The following is a 24,178-nucleotide window of genomic DNA, read 5'->3' as shown; positions in this document are numbered from 1 at the left end:
TAATCATATTGTAATCATTGGAGGAGACTATAACCAACCAACAGTAAACTGAGATAATTACAGTTTTGTTAGTGGGGGCGTGACACGACATCCTGTGAAATGGTACTAAATGCCTTCTCTAGAAACTACCTAGAACAGAGATTTCGAACCCCACTCATGTAGGAAATATATTTGATATAATGGCAACAAACAGACCTGATGTCTTTGCTGATATCCACATCAAAACTGATATCAGTGACCATGAAGCTGCTATAGCAGCAATGAATACCAAAACACAAAGAACAAGCAGAGCAAGCAGAATGGTTTATATGTTCAGCAAACTAGACAGAGAAACATGAACATCATATCTCAATGAGGAACATGAAACTTTCAACTCAGGACAGGAGCGTGAAGGGGAACTATGGCTAAAGTTCAAAAGAATAGTTGACAATGCACTGGCTAGGTACGCACCCAGTAGAGCAGTTTGTGATGGGAGATATTCTCCTTGGTATACACTCACTGTAAAGAAACTTCTAAGGAAATGAAGACTACCACATAATATGTATAAGGCAAAGCGCAGAACAATAGATGGAGAGATGTTGAATGAAATGTATTTAGCAGTCATGAGAGAAATCTGTTAAGCCTTCAAGGACTGCCATAGTACAATATTATCAAATTATCTTTCACAAAACCCAAAGAAATTCTGATCCTATATTAAGGTTACAAGAGGCAACAAAGTTAGTGTCCAGTCACTCACAGACGAGACTGGAACTGAAATTCAGAGCATCAGAAATGCTTAACTCTGTTTTTAAATGTTGCATTATGCAGGAAGATCCAGGAGTACTTCCTCAATTTAATTACTGTACCACGAAAAAGACGAGTGGAATAGATATTAATGTAAGTGGCACTGAGAAATGGCTGAAAACATCAAAACTGAACAAAGCCCCAGGGCCTGATGGAATCCATATCAGATTCTACAACCAATTCACAGCTGGGCTAACCCCTCTGTTAACTGTAATCTGTCTTAGATCCCTCATATAAAAATCTGTGCCCAGGAGCTGGAAGAAAGCACATGTCACATCTCTCTACAAGGAGGCCACCAGAAGTGATCCACAAAACTACTGCCCAATATCCTTGACATCTATTTATTGTCGGCTCTTAAAACACATTCTAAGCTCAAACATAGTGAGGTATCTTGAGCAGAATGACCTCCTATATGCCAACATAATAATTTCAAAAACACAGTTCATGTGAAACACAACTTACACTTTTCTCACTTGACATTCTGAAAGCCAATCAGATAGATGCAGTATTTCTTGATTACTGAAAAGCATTTGACTCTCTGCAATATCTACAGTTTTTATCAAAAGTACAATCATATGGAGTATCAGACAAAAAATGTGACTCGATTGAGAATTTCTTGCTAGGGAGGATGCAAAATGTTACCTTGGATGGAGCGTCATCATGAGATGTAGAAGTAAGTTTGGGTGTACCCCATGGAAGTGTGTAGGGACCCTTGCTGCTCACGGTATACGTTAGTAATCTTGCAGACAATATTAATAGTAACCTCAAACTTTTCACAGATGATACAGTTATCTACAACTAAGTACAGTCTGAACGAAGCTGCACAAATATTCAGACCAACCTTTATAAGATTGAAAAGTGGTGCAATGACTGGCAATTTGCTTTAAACGTTCAAAAATGTAAATTCTGCACTTCACAAAACATTATATTAGCGAGTCACAGCTGGAATCTGTAAACTCGTACAAATACTTAGTAGGAACACAAAATGGAACGATCACACAGACTCAGTCAGCAGTAAAGTAGGTAGCAAACTTTGGTTCATTGGTAGAATACTAGGGAAGTACAATCAGTCTACACTGGAGATCACTTACAAATCACTTGTATGACTCATTCTAGAATATTGTGTGAGACATATACCATACCAAACAGTGCTAGCAGTAATATTGGACATATGCAGAGAAGGATCACAAGTTTGTCTGATCCACAGGAAAGTGTCACTGAGACATTGAAAGAACTGGGCTGGCAGACTCCTGAACATAGATGGAAACTATCCCAACAAGTTTACTGAGAAAGTTCCAAGCACCAGCTTTAAAAGAGGAATTTAGGAATATACTAGAACCCCTACATAACACTCCCATTGGGATCTTGAGGATCAGATTAGATTAATTACAGCAACCACTTAGGCATTTAAACAATCATTTTTCCTGTGCTTCATATGTGAATGGGACGAGAAAAAGCCCCAATAACTAGTATAGTGGGATGAAGCCTCTGTTGATACTTCTCAATGGTTTACAAAGTATAACGAAGTGTACTTCAGCTAAAATCTGCCTGCTGTCTGAAAAAGTACTTTGTATCTATTAAAAATGAAATTTATTTATTCATAAAAAAGTACAGTGAGCAAAGAATTTCAATTACTCATAATTATCTTCCTTAAATATTACACACGCTCAGGTTCTACGACATACCTTTACCTTTGCAAAGTCCTTGCACTTTTACTTCTCATGAACTTTGAACTGAAATTTTTTTCTGACTTTTATAACAAAGAACTGATTATGAGCTCTGTGAAAATCCTGTTCTTGTATAAGTATGTTAATGCGTTCTTTAGCTAATTGCTGTTAATGATTTCATTCTTGCTCTTACCTTTCAAGCCCTATTTCTGGGAAAAGTCTTATGATACCCAAAGTCAGGCATTCATTTCAAGTTTACATTTGGTACTCTCACTTGTATACCTGTGATGTCATCTACATTCCTATTTTGTTTTCACTGGACCATATACACTGATATTTCAAAATTCTTTCACAGGAGGAGGTCATACTATGGTTCCTCCTTTCAATCATCACATAAATGCCAAAATGATGTAGGCCTATCAAAATAAGTGACTGCAGGATGACAAATCAACCGAAAAGAGAAACAGAGGCTGGCCCCAATAGGATAACTATAAGATTCTACAGTGTGTATGCAAAAGAACTTGCTCCTTTTCTAGCAGCAGCCTACTGTAAATTGATGGAGTAATTAAGCATTCAAAGTGATTAAAAAATGCATACGTCATTCCAACTTTCAAGTATCGTCAGACACACACACACACACACACACACACACACACACACACACACACACAACTGTAGGTCCATATCACTGGTGATAGTCTACTGACAAATTCGAGAGCATGTTTTGTACCTGGGTTCTGATATTTCTGGACAATTAAAATCTCCTCTGTAGACATTAACATGCCTTCCATAAGCAACGACTGCATGAAACTAAGCCTGCTCTGATTGCCCATGAGACCTGGAAGACAGTAGATACTGGTGCTCAGGTTGATGCTGTGTTCCTCCATTTCTGACATGCATATGACAGTTCCACATTGTCACCTAATCATTTAAAATATGATTGTTCAGAACATTAGACAAACTTTGTGACTGGATTTTAGAGATCCTAATAGACTGAACACAATGTCATTCTTAACAGAGAGAAATCTTCAGGTGTAAAACTAACTTTGGATGTTCTCAAAAGGAGTGTTAAGGGATTATTACTGTTCAAAATACGTAGATGACCAAGTGGGTCATATAAGAAGGTGCAAGATGTGTTCGCAGGTAATGCACATTTTATATAGAGAAGTCTGAACACTAGAAAATAGTAACAAAATGTAGGAAGCCCAGCAGAAGGTCAACACTTGGTGCAAGGATTGACGGTTTATCCTAAACATAAGCAAATGTAAGGTATTGCACATAAAGAGGTGTACAGACCCATTAATGTGTGGTAACGTGATTGCCGAACAATCACTGGAAGCAGTCAAAACCTCTAAATATGAGTATGCATACAAAGCGACTTAAAATGGAGGAACCACAAACAAATAATAGAGGAAAAGGCAGATGCTTGTCAGATTCATTCAAAGAATCCTAAGGAAGTGCAGTCCATCCATGAAGGAAGTAACTAAAAAACATCCTCACTCAGCTGGATAGAACTGATAAATGAAATGGAGAATATCCAGGAAAGAGCAGCACATTTTGTCACAAGCTTGTTTATTAAGTGAGGAAGGGTCACAAAGATGGAATTTGCAAGTGCCATCGCATGTAACAAATTCATGCACCCTAAATTCCTTTATGTCAAAGCTTGATGATCTTTTTGAAGTCAAAAATATGTAGTTTGTACCCCCAGGCTCACTCTAGCAGTTCTGCGCAAATTTTACATCACAGACTTTCTGGGATGAATTTAAGTGAACTTTGTGGTGAGTTTCTGATCCACTTTTGAGTTATAAACATACTCTAAACATGAACACCTCTCTCTCTCACTCTCTCTCTCTCTCTCTGACACACACACACACACACACACACACACAAGCGCAAGCATTAGTCACAACAGTCACAAATATGACTGTAATTACTGAAAATCAAATCTCTGAACGTAAGTTGGATGCTGATCTGATGCATGATTATTCTTTTTTGGCCTTATTTATTGCCATCTAAGCATACAAAACTCAAGTATCCGATAATGGCCTATTTTGATACAAGATGCTTGTATAACTTCAGAGGCAAACACCACAACAGAGGTGTCATGCATTACGAAATGAATCATTGTTAAAATTCCAAGAGCATACATTACTAGAAAAGTCGACCCATGTATTGCTTCCAACAATCATTCTTCTCACCCACCATTCGAAACTACTACAGGAAAGCATGAAGTGACAGTAGAAGTACCTTTCACCACGCACCATAAGGTGGCTTATGGAATACAGATGTAGATAACACACGTTAACACCATATAACAACTGATGTCTTACAACTTTCTTACTAATTACTCAATGCCCCTGTAGCACTTCACAGTCACATATTTAACTATCTTACCTTAATAATATTCCCAACCAAATCTAACAGTTGTACTTTCAAAATATGATCATTAGTTATGAAACAACTTTCACGTATCAAACATAAGCAAATAATGGTACAAACAAAAGCCGCAATAAATTTTTGAACTCGAGGCACTTGCAGATGCACAGGTCGAATGAAGTTACTCTGAGATGGAGTGGAATGTTATTCAGAATGGAGAAAATACAAGTGCGAAATTGACAATGAAATGTGAGCGACAATTCTTTTTCACGGAATTAGAACTGGCAAACTGAAAAGCAATGATGTAAAAGGGAAAGAATGGCTTGAATTTACTGCTATCAATGTGTACCACCATTTAGATACTTAAGCTACAGACAATACATTAGTAGTTTGATCTGAAAATATATCCACAACTAAGGTCATGGCTTTCAGTGGAAAAGAAACCATCTGTAGCATCACTAACTTGGACAATTCAGCCTAGAACAAGCACCTAACTTTCTGTTCTCGAGCAATGAGATTAAAATTGAGTGGCACCAAGAAACAACAGACTAAATTTAATTAAAATAACTTAACTTTATGATCAATGCTTCAGCAAGTTTAGTGGTAAGGGCCCGATGGCTGCCAATTTTAGTTCTTTCTCAAGTGGCACGTTTGCTGTTTTGCTTGTTTTCTAGGTACAAACAGTCTTGTCATGGCAGGCGGTTGCACGCTGGCAACATACCTTCCCAAGCTGCCAACTGTACAATTATTTTATTCGAACTATAAATATCAATAGGGAGCACATTAATAAAATCAATAGACGAAATAAGGTCACAGTTTTGGAAACTTTTGACCTCTTGATGTAATGTTTACCAACACAGTTCACCCCCCCCCCCCCCAACCCAGATGGCCAGAGATGATGACAGGAAGGAAATATGAAGCACACTCGATTGTTAATGGTCTACGAATTGGTTGTAAAAGGAGGCTGGAGTCATCGCAAGGGTTAAGAAACTATACCATTCTATTACTTACCAGAAGATATTTGCGTGTAAATGGAAGAACGTTGTTTAATAGGGACCAAACAAATGAGGTGGTGCAGCTATTAAGCCACTGACCTCATATTTGGGAGAAAGGGGTTTGCTCTGTCCAGCTACCATCATTTGAGTTTTCTTAGATCAGTTCAGACAAATGTCGGTTTGGTTCCTTCACTAAGGGCATGGCTGACCATCTGTCCTACACTCATAGGGCATACTTAAGTATTCTGTGTATATATTTTGAGCTACTGATTTTTATTGTATTACCACAAGAACTCCTATAGCACTGTGAGACAATCATTGGATGAATATTCATAATATGTATTTATAGGAGTGAAAATTGGGCATTAGCAAAAAAGAATAGGAATTGCAGTGATGATGCACCTGAGTAGAGTCAAACAAGTTACATTAAGGCATCAGTTACAAAACGAAACTACTCAAAGAATGAAACAGATTTAAACATCCTTCACACTACTCTAACTTGCCTCAGTTCCCCCTTACCTACCATAGTGGTAATTAAAACCAGACATTTATCATACAATGTCACTATCATTAAATAGTAGTGCTTTGCATATCAGGAGACTGCTCATTAGAAACTTCAGTAGAGACCCTTAAACTAATTTTTGCAAACAGCCCTTTTGAGTTCTGAAATATAACATTTTAAAGGAGATCTAATTCAAATAGTTACAGGCAACTGCCATACACCCCATCAGTTTCCAATCAAATCACTTTTTCCTTTTCTCACATCACTACACCTAGCCTACAGATTTAATTGTCCCTTGTGGTCCTACTCCCTCCCTGATTAGGACTCCACAATACTGTTATCAGGCTAATTTTCTACAGGAAGTAAACAACTAGCGGATATTAAAAAGCACTTCATGAAAATATTGCGTCATTTTCAGAGCTTACATACAGAAGAGCCTCACAAACATGTTATTTATATCTAGAATTGTTCTGTGTTCGCTGCATCAAGTGTGTCAGTCCATATAATCACGTGCACCTCTGAGGTTCGCCAGACCAAATACTCGCATACACTTCTTTTTGTACCGAGCAAAATAAAAACATAAATAAATGACCAAAGTTGAACTCTTAAGCATTGTATGAGTTATAATAAATATTAATTAGATGAATAGTTTACTTTCCCTTAATAGTCCAACATGTTTCTTGAGAGTTTTAAATTATTTTTCCTCAAAGTATTTCTGGACTTCACGCAGTATTAACATAGACATAGAAGTAAACTGCTGTGAATGGTTCTCCCGGTTTCCCACTTTTTAAAGAATGGTTCGTTCGATATAGTTTGCTAACTATGTTCACAAATTTTTATTTGGTCTTAGTTGATTGCATTATGTACAGAGGTTGTACTTCTATCGGGCAAATCAAAGTCTCACTCAATTATCATCACAGATTATGAATTTTTTTTTTTTATTTTTTTTTTTTTTTTTTAATAGAAAACTAAATATCTTCGCGAATTTCAACTCGAGAAACACAGCAGGGAGATACTGAAGTACAGATTATTTGAATGAATAAATAAAAAACATCACTTATGTTTTAATAAACAATTACGGCCACAAATTACATCGATGGAGATACATAATGAAACTGCACGCTTCAACGTCCACAAAAGTGTTAGCTTTTGCGATAATTTCATCCACTATATGTGAAGTCCTGAAACACCATCCTACACTAACCCCGACAAAATACTTCGTCTGGCAAACCGGAAGTCTCAAAGTGATGACGTCACTGTGGTATGTAATGATTACCTGCGGAATGTGGTGCCAAAGCTTGTTGGTTGACTGGTCTTGCTTCGTCCTTTTTTTTAAAAAAAAAAAAAATTATTCTTTCACTGAAATCTCCCACATGAAGTGTACTGCCTGTGAACGGACTATCCTTGAGAAGGAAGGGGCCGGATGCTACTGCGAAAAACGCTCAGCTTATCGTCTTCCCTTTGCAAGCATTGACTGGGTCCGTCTTAATTTCCGTTCTGTTGCTCATAGCACTGTGTGTGACAGTCTTTCCTTTCTTCATAACGTACATTGATAATAAGGACGTCCTTTTACTGTATCGGCGATTTGATGGGTACTTCTTCATGAAGTAAATTTCATTCTGAAACGCGTGTGTCGGAAATTTGCAGAGAAAACAAATTTGCCTTACAAGGTGATAACCACTTTTTCTTTTTTTTTACGAATGAATAGAGATTTCTAAAAATACACCAAATGCAAGCGCTCAAAGAAACAGAGAAAGATACGTAGCAATGAGTTACGTGAGAATAGAAATGTTCGACACAGGTACAATACAACACTACTTTGTGTGTAAATATAAACGAGCCAAGCAGATCAAAAATTTAGTAACACCGGAGGCGCTATTTAAACACTTGTTATAAGCTTTTTTTAAAAAATTTATCCTTTTATTCTATCAGCATAGCACGATAAAATCCCGCTGCCCCTGTTATAAGTAAATTATTACCGTAACGTCGTATAAAGACAGCCACAATCAAGCAATAAAACATGAAGTGTTTAATATGCGTGGCTTCAACACACACACAGATACAGAAAAAAATATTTCTTCGGATTATTATTGTTCTAGCTCTTAAACAGTAAGTGTGGCAGTTCCTATAAGTTACAAAAAATTTCACATCTCTACATACCACTCGTGCTATGGGGGCGATACAACACACCCAATAAATAATTCAAGGCATGGATCCACGGTTATATTCTGAGGGGGAGGGGGAAGGGAATCCATACGATAATTTGTAAGGATGTTTAGACCTGGGGATATGGCATGGTTTAACTATTTTAGAAGACGAATGGCAACTTGTAAGTTGTTTGATGTCGTTGTGCTCTTCAGTCCAAAGACAGGTTTCATGCAGCTCTCTATGCTACTCTATCCTGTGCAAGCCTCTTCATCTCCGAGTAATTACTGCAGCCTACATCCCTCTGAATCCGCTTACTGTGTCCATCTCTTGGTCTCCCTCTACTATTTTTACCCCACACGCTTCCCACCAATACTAAATTGGTGATCCCTTCATGTCTTAGAATGGGTACTACCAACCGATCGTTCTTTTGGTCAGGTTGTACCACAAATTTCTCTTCTCCCCAGTTCTATTCTGTACCTCCTCATTAGTTACATGATCTACCCACCTAATCTCCAGAATTAAATTTCAAAAGCTTCTATTCTCAACTTGTCTCAACTATTTATCATCCACGTTTCACTTCCGTACACAGCTACATTCCATACAAACACTTTCAGAAAGGACTTCCTGACACATAAATCTTTAGTCGACGTTAACAAATTTCGCTTCTTCAGAAACGCTTTTCTTGTCATTGCCAGTCTGCATTTTACATCCTCCCTACTTCGACCATCATCAGTTATTTTGCTTTCCAAATAACAAAACTCATTTACTACTTCATGTGTCTCATTTCCTAATCTAATTCCCTCAGCATCACCTGCTTTAATTCGACTACATTCCATTATCCTCGTTTTGCTTTTGTTGATGTTCATTTTATATCATCCTTTCAAGATACTGTGCATTCCATTCACCTGCTCTTCCAAGTCGTTTGCTGTCTCTGTCAAAATTGCAATGTCATCAGCAAACCTCAAAGTTTTTATATCTTCTCCCTGGATTTTAATTCCTACTCCAAATTTATCTTTTGTTTCCTTTACTGATTGCTCAAAGTACAGGTTAAATAACATTGGGGATAGGTTACAACCCTTTCTCACTCCCTTTCGTGCACACGACTCTTATAACTGCCCTCTGGTTTCTGTACAAATTGTAAGTAGCCTTTTGGTCCCTGCATTTTACTGCTGCCACCTTTAGATTTTGAAAGAGAGTATTCCAGTTAACATTGTCAAAAGCTTTCTCTAAGTCTACAAATGCTATAACTGTCAGTTTGTCTTTCTTTAACGTATCTTCTTTGAGAAGTTGTAGGGTCAGTATTGCCTTGCGTGTTCCAACATTTCTCTGGAATGGAATCTGATCTTCCCTAAGGTCAGCTTCTAAGAGGTTTTTCGTTCTTCTGTAAATGATTTGTGTTAGTATTTTGCAGCCATGACTTATTAAATTGATACTTCGGTAATTTTCACACCTGTCAGTACCTGCTATCTTTGGAACTGGGATTATTATATTCTTCTTGAAGTTCAAGAGTATTTTGCTTGTCTTGTATATCCTGCTCACTAGATGGAAGAGTTTTGTCGTGACTGGCTCTCCGAAGGCTATCAGTAGCTCTAACAGAATGTTGTTTACTCCCGGGCCTTGTTTCGACTTAAGTCTTTCAGTACTTTGTCAAATTCTACATGCAATATCATATCTACATCCTCTCCCATTTCCATAACATTACCCTCAAGTGCATCTCACATGTACAGACCCTCTGTGTACTCCTTCCATCTTTCTGCTTTCCTTTCTTTGTTTAGGACTGGTTTTCCATCTGAGCTCTTGATATTTATACAGGTGATTCTCTTTTCTCCAAAGGTCACTGTAGTTTTCCCGTAAGTAGTATCTGTCTAACCCCTAGTGATATATGGCTCTACATCCTTACATTTTTCCTCTAGCCATTCCTGCTTAGCCATTGTACACTTATTGTCAATCTCATTTTTAGACTTATTTATTCCCTTTCACCCTCTTCATTTATTGCATTTCTCTCCTTTTATCGTTTAAATCCAGTATCTCTTATGTTAACCAAGGATTTCTACTAGTCCTCGTCTTTTTACCTACTTGATCCTCTGCTGCCTTCACTATTTCATCTCTCAAAGCTACACATTCTTCTTGTATATTTTTTCCCCTCTGTTCTTGTCAATCGTTCGCTAATGCTCCCCATGAAACCCTCTACAAACCCTGGTTCTTTCAGTTTATCCAGGTCCCGTCTCCCTAAATTCCTGCCTTTTTTGCAGTTTCTTCAGTTTTAATCTGTAGTTCATAACCAATAAATTGTGGTCAGAGTGCACATCTGCCCCTGGAAATGTCTTACGATTTAAAATCTAGTTCCTAAATCTCTGTCTAACCATTATACAATCAATCTGAAACCTTCTGTTGCTACAAGGTCTCTTCCACATGCACAACCTTCTTTCATGATTCTTAAACCAAGTGCGAGCTATGATAAAATTATGCTCTATGCAAAATTCTACCACATGGCTTTCTCTTTCATTCCTTTACCCCAGTCCATATTCACCTACTACTTTTCCTTCTCGTCCTTTTCCTATTATCGAATTCCAGTCCATGATGAGTACTAAATTTTCGGCTCGTTTAACTATCTGAATAATTTCTTTTACCTCATCATACATTTCCTCAGTCTCCTCCTCACCTGCAGAACTAAACTTATACTACTGTGGTGGGTGTGGGCTTCATGCCAATCTCAGCTACAATAACGCATTCACTATGTTGTTCATAGTAACTTATCCATATTTCTATTTTTTTACTCATTATTAAACCTACACCTTCATTATAATCCTGTATTCACCTGACCGGAGGTCCTGTTCCTCCTGCCACCGAGCTTCACTAATTTCCACTATAGGCCTATCTAACTGTAACCTACCCAGTGTCCTTTTTAAATTTTCTAGCCTACCTGCCTGATTAAGGGATCTGACATTCCATTCTCCAATTCATAGAATGACAGTTTTGTTTCTCCTGCTGACGATGTCCTCCTAAGCAGTCCCTGCCTGGAGATCTGAGTGGGGAACTATTTTACCTCTGGAATGTTTTAGCCAAGAGGATGCCATCGTCATTTAACTATACATTAGAGCTGTATGCCCTCAGGAAAATGAAGGCTGTAGTTTCCCCTTGCTTTCAGTCGTTTGCAGTACCAGCACAGCAAGGCGACTTTGGTTGAAGTTATAAGGCCAGATCAGTCAATCATCCAGACTGTTACCCCTGTAACTACTGAAAAGACTGCTGCCCCTCTTCAGAAACCATACATTTGTCTGGCCGCTCAACAGGTAACCCTCCTATGGTACAGCTATGTCCATGGTTCATGGGGGAACCATAAAGAATTTTCATATGTGACAATGTTAAAAACCTGTGTGTACTGACTCTAAAATCGTTCTCTTGAAATGAGAACACCTGAATACATTACATTTTTTTTTCTTTACCTGAGGGCTTGGGGGACCCAAGGTGTCCCTTTTCCCGTATGCATAGGCGCCCTTTGGAGGAGGGGGCGGAGGGGGTGTTGGGACAGATTTGTTATTGACTTCCCAACCTTGCCCTTTCAGATATAACTGCCATAACCATCGTTTTTAACATGCCTGTTGCACAGATGCCATGATAATAATAATGGCAATAAATGTATAAATATTTCAATATAGCATTATTAGCTGCAACAGAAGACATGCTTTGTTGGTGCTGCACATTTACCGATTTTGACTGAGATAAACCCATGCTGCAGTGTTCTTTTTCGGCACGCCACTTTAGAAATTGGCACAAAACTGCTAAGTGAAGAATGCATCCAATTCGTATATTTATTTCTGCATAAAAACCGACTTCGAAATTTTCCTTTGCGTGAAACCGCATTTACAAGATTCGTGTGCCGATTTGAAATTCTAAATTATCGTCTTTTACTGTATGTGTCGGTTCTGCATAAATCTTTCATTGGTTGTATCAGTACCTGTTTGTACTGTGATACAATGTTAAATTTCGAACACTCATGAGTACCGCCATAAACTCACTTTTGAGTACCATAGACATATCCTTGTTGAAAACATTTGTTCTCGAATTTCACTGAATAATTACATGAGAGGTAGGTTATTTTTAAGAATTTTCTGATGCTTGGGAAACTATGTTTTCGTTAAGTTACCGGTAAGAGTTTTTGGATCATCGTTGCCAACTTGACATATTTCCTGTCAAATTTGATGGAATTTCATGTTGTCTGATGCATAAAATTCAGTTTTGACGGTTGACGCTTTTTTATAGATATATTTAAAACTGGGCGTTTTTGACAGATGTTTCTGGTTTATTTAATTTTGAAAAAAAATATATTCTTTGATAAAAATATTACGAATGCAAGTCTTTGTGCATCTGAAAGACAGTACCATGGATGTACTGCACTAACACTCTGAGTTTCACTCAGTGTGTTGCAAAAACGGGCTGTATTTCTGATTTGTTCATTCAAATAATATACATGTAGGATATAACTGAAAACTGAACTGAAATTAATTCCTTAGATTTCCTTCCTATTGAGCAATGTATGTGGCTATTTTTTAGCTAACAATATCAAACATCTGTGACAACTGGCAAACTCAGCGAAGCAAACCTAATGCGGTGGCAAATGACTATAATTTCTATTTAAGCAAAGATACAATGATAGAGTTCCATACTCACGAACTGAGCGCAGGAAGCAGAAGCAGGAATCCTGAAACGCCATACTGGGAAGCATCTGTGTGGAGATGGTTTGCCATTGCCATCCTCCGACCTGTTACGAAGTGTCGAGCGTGTTTTGTACATAGGGGATGACTGTGATGAGTGCTGGTACTGCGTTGTGTCGTGTTTCTGTTTTTATGGATGAGGAGGGGGAGGTTGAAACTCGGTGCTGACACATAGCTTAATTGTATCTAAAAGCATCTAGGGGGCCGTCAAGCTTAACATCCCCATCCAACAGACGATTCCCCATCAACAGTGTTACACGTCCTCTCTTCATGAGAGATTGTGGACAGGTTTGAAATTTAATCTAGGACATTGGCGCAAAAACTGTCGATCTGGAAGTTCAAATACCATCTCTCCTCCCTTGGCCGGCCAAATAGTGGCAGTGAAAGTATCTTCCACCGCCAGGATTTGAATTGACTTTAAATATACGACACGGGCCTCTAGCACGAGCAGCATACGAACAAAAATATACTTTGCTCTATGAGTTAATGTCGCGAATTCTAGATAGTGATCGCAATACATCAGTGTACAGTACTTCTCGCGAACTATAGCTTGGCGTCTGTCAAGTTTGTGAGCAGAGGGGAGAGCGCGCACAAGCTCTGCTGCATGGCGTGATAGGTTGCGAGGGGTGAAGGTGGGAGGAGAACAAATTTCACCTCCATGTATTGTAAGCACTCAGTCAGGCAACAGAAACCTGTGTTTTGAGCTTCCATGAGCTCTTGATAACCAGCTTATTTTTCCTAAATAGAGTAAAAGATAGTCCCTGTGATGAGCCAGCAAGCACATAATCACTGATTTTCGTAAGGATCGCAATGAATATAGCGCAACTATGCAGTCAACACTGGCTAATTGGTACGCTATGTTGTTGGCAAGGAACAACTGCAAATCACTAGGATACGAATTTTCCTGGCTGCTGCCGACTGCTACCGATTATAACTGGGGAGTTGCGTACCAGTTTACAAACTACATTGTTGTACTGAGTTATTGTGTGTTTAACAACTAGCGTCTAGTGCTCTTTTTGTTTGTTTTTACGACTGACTAACAATGTCTGAAAAGAATGTCAAGCGGTATGTATGACATTTTAGAAAAAGTGATTAAGTGATAAACAATTAAAGGATTGGTAGTTAGAGGTTCCTGGGAACTCAGTAACGTGGTGTAAATATTGCCAATGCATCCTGAATGTGCGTTTATCAGATTTACTTCTACATGGAAAAAGTAAGAAACATGTAAAAGCAGCTGAAACTTTTTCATCTTCACAACAGCCAACATTGCCATTTCAGTCTACCAAACATAAGTATGAACGTGCTGCTGCTGAAGCTGCTATTACATTGTTTATAGTTAATCACTGTGCTATTAGATCCGTTGACCATCTTTCAGATCTACCCAAGAAATTTATTCAGAGTGCTGACCATGCATCTCTTGTATGGCTACACCATACGAAGAGCAATGCTTTGATCAGGAACATTCCCTTCCAGCACTTTAAATCAGAACTACATCGTAATGTACATTTCAGTCTTCTTATAGATGAATCTACATACATTTCGGTCGCCAAAGTGTTGGCTGAGTGCATTGTATATTTTCCAAAACAATGAAGAGGTATTTCCATCTTTTTGGGAATTGTTGAACCAGAATAGGGGAATGCTGAATGTGGTGTCACTGCAGTGAAGTGATTACTTTCATATTATGGTCTAGACATTAAACAAATGAGGGGAATTGGTACAGATAATGCCTCACTATTGGTTGGTATTAATAATAGGATTATCAGAAACTGAAATGTGAGGTCCCTAATCTTGCACTGATCCCCTATGTTTGCTATTTAGTTTACTTAGTAGTGTCCTCTGCTGCCCAGGTGCTACCAAGGAGTCTTGAATTTTTAATTTGTGAAACTTATTCATGGTTTTCTAAATCTTCTTCTCATCATGACATGTATAGGGAGTTGTTTAAAGCAATAAATTATTGAACCAAATCACTTAAAATTACACACTAATTACACACAAGGTGGCTATCGATTGAAGTTGTTGTTACTCGCATTTTAAATCAGTGGCTTGAACTACAGACATATTTAGAAATATCCAGACATCAGACTAAGCTCTACACAGCTGAACTATAATATACTATGTACTCAGATGCCATCAATACACATTATCTTATGTTTCTTAGACCAACTCTAGAAGAATGTCAAAGATCAATAAATCATTTCAATAAAGTACATCAGATGTCCAAAGGTACTGCAAGACTTTGTTCTTCTTGTTGTAGTTATTAGGAGGCGGATTGTTGTCTGCTGTTATAAGGGGGATTTGCTAACGGTAAACTTAGAAAATACAAATCTCCTAATATTTATCTTGGCCACGAAGAAGAGGCTTCATTGGTGAACGTGATGACAGAACATAAAATTAATTCAGAAATCAAAAAAGTTTTTCGCGGTAGGTGCGAAAATTTTCCGATTTACTTAGCAGAGGAGCTCCAGAGGTGACTGCCGAAACATGTCAAGATTTTGTAAAAAGTGTGCCTAATTGCTCCAGAACAGTGTTTGTGAGTGGCGAAAGAAAATATAATCTCACTAGCTCAGGAATTTCAATAACCTGACACAGAAATAACAAACATTGACTTTCAGTGGTCAAAATTAACTACTGTCTTATGAAAAAATGTTGACAATATAGTGTAACTTCGGCAATAGATCACATCATATAAGGACTCTAGTTCCCAAAGTCCATTTCAGAAGCTCTCAGATTTTGCAATGATGCTTTTGGTGTTACCTTGGTCAAATGCTGAGGGCGAAAGAGCATTTAGCATGCTCAAAAATGTGAAAACCTCCCTCAGGAATAGACTTAAAACCACTATGGCAGTTCTCAATGTTTGGAGCGGACTTAGGCGTGGGAACAAGCGCTGTCATAATTACGTCTTACCAGAGCACAATGGCTGCATACCGAGGAGACAAACAATCTAGCAAGTCAACTGAAGAAGAGGGAGAGGACGATGTGAATGGACTGTTATTACTTTAATAAACATAGGTGAATAAATGTTTTTAAATTTATGCATCTTAACGTTTTCGGGGCGCAATGACTGTTCCATCAAATTTTGAGCATGGTGTGCATAATTTCGGCTTCTTCGTCTAAGTGTTTGACGTGCCATGGGAAAGTCAGTTCTGTGGGATGTGTGCAGCTGTTGTGGCAGATGGTTACATTGGGGTGAATGTAGTGGCATGGGAATCGGGGAAGTAAATGAGCCTCTTCCATGGTATTGCAGCATTATGCTCAAGGGATAGGAAAATAGCGGAACAGGAAGGGAAGATTAGAGCCCTTCAGGCTGAACTGGATTGTGCTAGGGAGGAACTGATGAGGTTAGGGGGGGGGGGGGGGAGGAGGGTGAAGACAGGTGCGAAATGGTAGCAAGGAACAGGGGCCACAAAAAGAGAACAGTATCAGACAGTTTCATCAATGGCACAAAAAACAGATTTGCCTTGCTACCTCAGTCAGCTAAGGAAGCGTCTTAATTAGATGTTAGTGTAGTCAACACTCAACCGACTTTCACTTGGAAACCAACTGTTGCAAAAAAAATAGAAAGTAAGAAGAAAGTTCTGTTGTTATGTAGTAGCCATTTGCAGAGAACCACTTAATATTTTTCTGTAAGACAATATTTGCAATTTCCTCAGGTGATTCTTGCTTCTTGGATGTGATTACTATACTTGTATCATCAGTAACAAGAACTAGCTTTGCATCTTCATGAATATAGAATGGCAAGTCGTTAATATATATTAAGAATAATAAGGGACCCAAGACTGAATCCAGTGGGACACCATTCTAGATCCCTCCCCAGTTAGAGGAATCTGCTGGTTTTTGCAGACTATCTGTACCATTAATTTCAACCTTCTGCATTCTTCCAGTTAAGTATGAATTAAACCATTTGTGCACTGCCCCACTCATACCACAATACTTAAGCTTATGCAGAAGAATTTCATGATTCACACAATCAAGAGCCTTTGAGAGACCACAAAATATCCCAATGGGTAATGTTCGGTTATTCAATGAATTTAATATTTTATCCAGTGAAAGCATATATAGCATTTTTTGTTGTTTTTGTTGAAAAGCCTTTTTGAAAACCAAATTGACATTTTGTTAGTCTTTATTTTTACAAATATGTGAAGCTACTCTTGAATACTTTATTTTCCAAGAATTTTGGCTAAAGCTGTCAGAAGTGATATTGGGCGATAGTTTTTAGCATTAGATCTATTCCCTTTTCTATGCAATGGTTTGACAATAGCATATTTCAGTCTATCTGTAAATATGTCCTGTTTCAGTGAACTACTACATATGTGGCTGAGACTCCCACTGATTTGTTGGAAACAAGCTTTAAGTACTCTGTTGGAAATGCCATTAATTCCATGTGAGCTTTTACTTTTGAGTGAATTTATTATTTTCCTAATTTCAGTAGGAGGGGTGGGTTGAATTTCAGTTTTATCAAATTGCATAGGTACTGCCTCTTCCATATACTGCCTTGCATTTTCTGATGAATAGCTGGATCATATTTTCTCTACAACATTTATAAAATGATTATTAAAAATGCTTTCTACTCCTGACTTCTTGTTAACAAATTTTTCATTGTGTGTGATAGGAATACAGTCGTCCTGTGCTCTTGGTTGCCCAGTTTCCCTTTTCATAATATTCCGAATTGTTTTAATTTTATTATCAGATGCGCCAATCACAGACATAATGCACATAATTCTGGACTTTTTAATAACTTTTCTTAATTCAGTGCAGTAGTTTTTATAATGTTCACTGTTTCGGTATCATTTCTCCTCCTAGTTATAGGATAATTTCCTTTTTCTGTTTACAAGATATTTTTATCCCTTTAGTAAGCCATGGCTTTTATCATGGTTTGTTACAATTATATTTCACTGTTTTCTCGGGGAAATTGTTTTCAAATATACTCACAAAGGTATCATGAAATAGGTTAAACTTTAAATGAGCATCATGTTCCCTGACACCTTATCCCAGTCTAACTGTTGCAGGCTTTCCATGAAATTTTGAATTGTTAAATTGTTAATGGAATGCACTATTTTGGGGACTGTTTTGCATTACTGTGTGTAGCTATATTATATGCTGTAACTAGCTGTGCATCATGATCAGACAGACCACCGTTAACAGGAAAAGTTTTTATTTCATAAAATTTATCTCGCTCTATGAAAACGTTATTATCAGTGTGCTGCTTTCCTGTAGGAAAATCAATAACTGATGTCAAATTGAAAGAACCAAGTAATACTTCAAGATCAAGCTTTCTATTGGACTCTTTCAGAAAATCTACATTGAAATCCCCACAAAAAATAATTTGCTTTCCTTTGTCTGACGGGTAGTACAACAAGGAATCCAAGTTTTTTCAAAAATAGTCGAAAATTTCCCAATGGGGACCTATACACGGCTTCAATTACAAAAGTGCCATTATTTAGTTTATGCTCACATGCACATGCTTGTATATTGTTCTGTATGGTGCAACATGCCACAAGGGTGCAGCAGCGACCAGAAGCTTGCTGCAGGTAAGAATTTTTTTTGCCCGCCTGTCCACCCAATGCACGGCCGAACTGGCCGGGCAAGGGGAGACAGCCCGTGACTGCCAAGCAGCGCGCACGTTTCTGCAACTGTGTTTCTCAATGTAGTCTACGAATACAGTGCACTTTTACCAGTCATGTATGTACTTTAATTTCAACCGCCCTTCCTTTGCAACAAGTGATGTGCATTCGTTTGGACTGTGGAAGGAGCGAGGGAGCGCAGAGCTTACCGCGCGTTTTGCGGCTGCCTACATTTTGGTCCTCCGGACGCGGATATGACTAGTCGAACATTTTCCACTACAAAAGTTATGTACTTTGATTTGCACGTACCGCGAATTACGGGTAGGGGTTATCGTGGCTTTTTGTGCGCTTTTTCGAGATTACCGTACGCTCCGCATGTCTCTCAAGCATCATCAGTGATAGACGTCCGTGCTAGAGCTCTCCACGGTACAGATGCCGCGAGAATCGTGTTGTGAAGTGCACCTCAAGCCAGCAGACGCCATAACACAGGCAAGCAGTTCTGACAACACGACACGAGTGCACCAGTGAGCGCCGTCCGTCGCCGTCTCGGCCAGCAGCTGCAGCCCAGTCAGCGCTCTACAGGTACCGTCGTCCGGCTCTGTGAGCAGCCTGTCTCTGTTTCCTTAATTTATTATCCTTTGTGCTAATCTCCTGAAGCATGGATCCTGTCGAGAAACGAAATTTAGTTAAGAAAAGAGCAGTTATCAAATAACGAGTGACTAGACTCTCCACATAAATAGCTTTCAAGAAGGATCTAATCTCAACGACATGAGATTAAGGCAGTCACTGCTAAATACAAGCAAGGATGAATACAACGACATCCAAACTCAGTTAGAGATTAACGATGTAGAAGAATCTCATGATGTAGACAGGGAGTCGTTTGAAGACTTGTGCTTAGATATACAGGGTGAAAAGTATTTAAACCGACAAACTCTGGGAGGTTGTAGGGGACATCAAAAGAAATATTTTTACCTAATGTCATTTTTTCCTATGAGGATTATTTAAACCGGTGGAGGCCGTATTAACTCGTCAATTGTTAGAGGCCGTATTACGATGTTCGGTTGTTAGCGGGAGTATTACGCTCTTCAGTTGTAGGCGACTGCTGTCCACCAGTGTAGTAGTGCAATGTCTCTGTTTACTAATGGAGCGATACACCTGGAGTGAGTACACTGATATGGTTGGTGCGTACTATGTAGCGCACCACAACGGACGAACTGCACAACGGGTTTATCAACAACAATATCCTAATCGCCGTATCCCGCATCATACGACCTTTGCTGCTGTGTACCAACGTCTGCGTGAGACCGGGTCATTTAGCAGATTACCTGGACAGGGACGCTGTCGCACGGTAAGAACGCTGCGATTTGAGGAAGCTGTCTTGCAGCATGTGGAGCGGGATCCTTCAATCAGTGCAGTTCTTCGTTAACGTGTGGGTCGGTGTTGTTGGGGACTGTTTAATTGGGCCGTATCTGCTACCTAGGCCATTAAATGGCAGGCACTATTACAATTTTCTCGCCAGAGCATTTCCAGAATTGCTGGAAGACGTCCCGCTCCCTACAAGACAACGCATGTGTTCCAACATGACGGGGCGCCGGCACATTTCAGTCGTCGTGTGTGTCGATTCCTGGACCGACGGTTCCCAGAAACGTGGATTGGCAGAGGTGGTCCCGAACCATGGGCTGCTCGATCCTCAGATATGTCCCCTCTGGACTTCTTTGTGCAGGGCTGGATGCGCAATCCTGTTTATGCAACTCCTGTTGCACCAGAAGAGGATCTGGTTGCCCGGATAGTAGCAGCAGCAGGAACAATTCAGGATACTCCTGGGTTGGTTGGTTGGTTGTTTTGGGGAAGGAGACCAGACAGCGAGGTCATCGGTCTCATCGGATTGGGGAAGGACGGGGAAGGAAGTCGGCCGTGCCCTTTGAAAGGAACCATCCCGGCATTTGCCTGGAGCGATTTAGGGAAATCACGGAAAACCTAAATCAGGATGGCCGGACGCGGGATTGAACCGCCGTCCTCCCGAATGCGAGTCCAGTGTCTAACCACTGCGCCACCTCGCTCGGTACGATACTCCTGGGGTTTTTGCCTGTGTCAGGCAGAACATGATCCGACGGTGTAACCTTTGTTTACGTGTCAATGGAGGCATTTTTGAAAATCTAATGTAATTGAAATTGGGTGGTGTTAATGTGTTGTCTCTTGGTCATAAAAAATGGAAAAGTGTTTGTTGATTTAATTTATTTGCGACCAGAGAAATCTTCCTCTACCGGTTTAAATACTCCTCATAGGAAAAAATGACATTAGGGTAAAATATTTGTTTTTATGTCCCCTACAACCTCCCAGAGTTTGTCGGTTCAAAAACTTTTCACCCTGCAGAATCAAGCATAGCGACACTGCTCCATTCAAATATTGTGTCACCACCTAAGTCTGCAAGTTCGTGCAGTGCACGTGAAATAAAGCTACCAGCAATTTCATTACCAAAATTCAATGGTAACTTAGCAGAATTCATGCACTTCCTGGATACCTTTAAGGCATTACTTATTAGCAATGAAGCCTTAACTGACGTCCAGCGATATTATTATTTATTGTCTTGTGTGTCTGGTGCATCTCGTAAGCTGGTTGAAAACTTACCGGTTACAGAAAGTAACTTTAAGATTGCATGGGATCTGATCGTTAAAAGGTATAATAATCCCAAGTTAATTGTTGATTTACACGTAAAGGAACTTCTAAATCTGTCCAACGTCAGAGTTGAATCTGCTAAGGACTTACGAATGTTAATTACCAGGTAATGAGAAATCTGAACGCGATTGAGGTAATGCAGGTCGGCATTCCATTGCATGAAATACTGCTCTCGCACATTTTGTTGGATCATATTATGGTGACTCTGAGGAAACAGTGGGAATGTAAAACAGCTGACATCACATTTCCGCGTCTTAAAGATCTGGTGGCATTTCTAGAAGCCATCTGTCAGACGTTAGAGCTCATTCATCCTGACAAAATGCTGCCCCAGTCCCAGCAGCCGGCCGCGAAGCATACTAAAGCAGAAGAATACAGTTCTCGACGTACATTTCTCGCGACTCCTCCCGACTGTGCGTTCTTCAACTCAAAGCATAAGCTAAGTAGGTGTCCTAAGTTCAAAGAAAGCGACACTGACAGCAGAATAGACTTCGTGAACAGACAAAAGCTTTGTTTCAACTGTCTGGGCGCGAATCATAGGTAGAAGGAATGCCGTGCCGGCAACTGCCGCATTTGTAACAGGCACCACAACACATTATTGCACAAGGAACAAGCCAGTAGTAGTGGCAGTAGAAACCAAGAAACGGGTGTACAACAACATCAAACATACTGCACAGTGAAAGGAGACCACCAACGTGCGGAAGTATTGTTATCTACTGCACTTGTAAACATCGCCGACAAAGATGGGAAGTTGTACAAATGCAGGGCATTTATTGACAGTACCTCACAAATTTACTTTATGTCTAGGAGCTTAGCAGATTGGATGGGACTACAGCTCAGTCGGCATCCGATACCAATAAGTGGCATCAGTGACGATCAAACGGTAGAATAGTCGCACGTCTGCAGTGTGTACATTTCCTCAAGAGTTTCTGACTATGGCACACATGCTGTCTGTGCATTACTGCTACGTATAACAGGGCCACTGCCAACAACATCTCTTGAAACCTCCACCTGGCAGCTTCCTAAGCATCTAAGGTTAGCAGACCCATCATTTGACAAACCTGGTGAGATTGACCTTCTGCTTGGAGCATCGATCTTCTTTGATGCACTGCAGCCTGGTCAAATGAAAAGAGATAACCACCCAACCTTACAGGAAACATCATTTGGTTGGATTGTGTCAGGAAAGATACCTCCTTTTTCAGTTAAGTCCAATGTTCGAAGAGTACTGTCATTCCTTGCTCGCAATACCAGTCTGCTTCTGTGCACAAAAAAGAAGGAAGTGAAGAAGAAGATGGTGGTGAGGATGACGAGGATGTTGACGGAGAAAACGGCAAGTCGGGGCATGAGACAGTTCCATTGCTGGATCAAACCCTGGAAATATCAGGTGTAAGAGAGAGAAGGAAGATGAAAAGATTCACAGAAGAATTCAATGAGCTTAAAGAAACGGAGGCAATGGAAATACCAAAGGGCAAAGGAACACCCTTGGATGAAATACCAAGAACTGACGCATTTCTCAAGAAATTCAAGGCTGATGCTCTAAAACAGCTTCACAGAGTTCTGTTCAACAGAGTTGGGAACGTCACTCTTGTGGGAAACAACAATTCTGTTGGTTTGATTTTGGCAAATGGTCAGACCAGTATGAAAAGAAGAAACACATTCTGAGAATGATGGAAGTGAGCGTCTTGAAAACAATTTGTTGTATTTTAGACATTGAGAAAAAAAGGAAAATGTGATGAACTTGTACAGAGAATTTTAACATTTTTGTTAGGGCCCAAAAGCTCTGGAGCGCCTGTTCCTGACAACAGACCAAAGCGCTCTACAGCCGAAAAGACCAACAACAAGAGATATTCAGAATCGGAAAATGGAACAGAGAAGCGAACACCGCGTTTAAAGAGGGCTAATGCGCATAGAAAGAGCTTAAGGGAAGATTCATGGGATGGCGAAGACAACATGGATTAAGAAAAAACGACCTTCCGAAATCAGAAAATAAAGCAACAGACAAAGAAAAGTAAAGGGATAAGGAAGATGTGGAAGATGAACTTGATAAAGAAACTAGCAGTGATGATCCAGAATCCAAGTCAAAATAAAAGGAAGCTCGCAGAAGCGAATCTAAAAAAGACATCGAAGAAGGCTAATGCTAAAAAGACTTCAACCAAAAAGTCTGAGAAGAAATCTTCAGCTAAAAAACGTAAATCCTCTCGTAAGAGTGATGATGGGTCTTCATCTGAAGAAGAACCCCTCTCAAAAAAGACAAAGGCACCATCTACAGATGAAAAAATAAAGCCGTATGTCAAAGAATTTTGGAAGGAGCTAACCTCGAAGAAATAACAATGAAGACTGTTTATAAACAAGTATATGTTAATTATCCACATTTTGACCTGGCACACAAAGATTTCATTAAAGCAACAGTAATACTGCTGCAAGTTTTAGTGATTATCGTACCTGCACTTCACATGCATCTTGCAGAATACTATGCAATTTTAAATAAAAATGACCACATCAAGAGAATGTTATTTGACTTGGTTATTTGATTTGATTTATAAAGTAACAAGAAATAATCTTTTGCAGTTGCAAAACCAAAAAATAACTTTAATAGAAATTCCATAGGAATGAGTTCAGATGTCTACTGAAGTGTGTATGTTCGTTTCAATGTTTCAGCATTCTACATTAATAGAACTGTATACCTTTAAGAGCAGCTTTAGATTACTTTTATTAGCGGCAGCTTTTTCATTTTACTGATAAATTTTAGAAGCTTATT

At 39.3% G+C, this 24,178-nt stretch overlaps 1 protein-coding gene and 1 pseudogene across 1 annotated transcript in view; one reads left to right on the top strand and one right to left on the bottom strand.

Moving 5' to 3' along the window:
* Positions 1-7,861, bottom strand: part of LOC126472375 (CLIP domain-containing serine protease B9-like) — a 183,168-nt gene extending 175,307 nt beyond the window's left edge. The window contains exon 1 of the mRNA XM_050099932.1: positions 7,600-7,861. The gene's annotated coding sequence lies outside the window, so the exon portion shown is untranslated. The remainder of the gene's footprint in view (positions 1-7,599) is intronic.
* Positions 7,862-18,674: 10,813 nt separating this feature from the next.
* Positions 18,675-23,951, top strand: LOC126481190 (protein DEK-like; annotated as a pseudogene).
* Positions 23,952-24,178: the final 227 nt, after the last annotated feature.

The sequence above is a fragment of the Schistocerca serialis genome, chromosome 1, assembly GCF_023864345.2.
Source record: "Schistocerca serialis cubense isolate TAMUIC-IGC-003099 chromosome 1, iqSchSeri2.2, whole genome shotgun sequence".
Classification (NCBI taxonomy): domain Eukaryota; kingdom Metazoa; phylum Arthropoda; class Insecta; order Orthoptera; family Acrididae; genus Schistocerca; species Schistocerca serialis.
The sequence above is the reverse complement of the archived record's forward strand: the minus strand, read 5'-3'. Positions and strand labels throughout refer to the sequence as shown.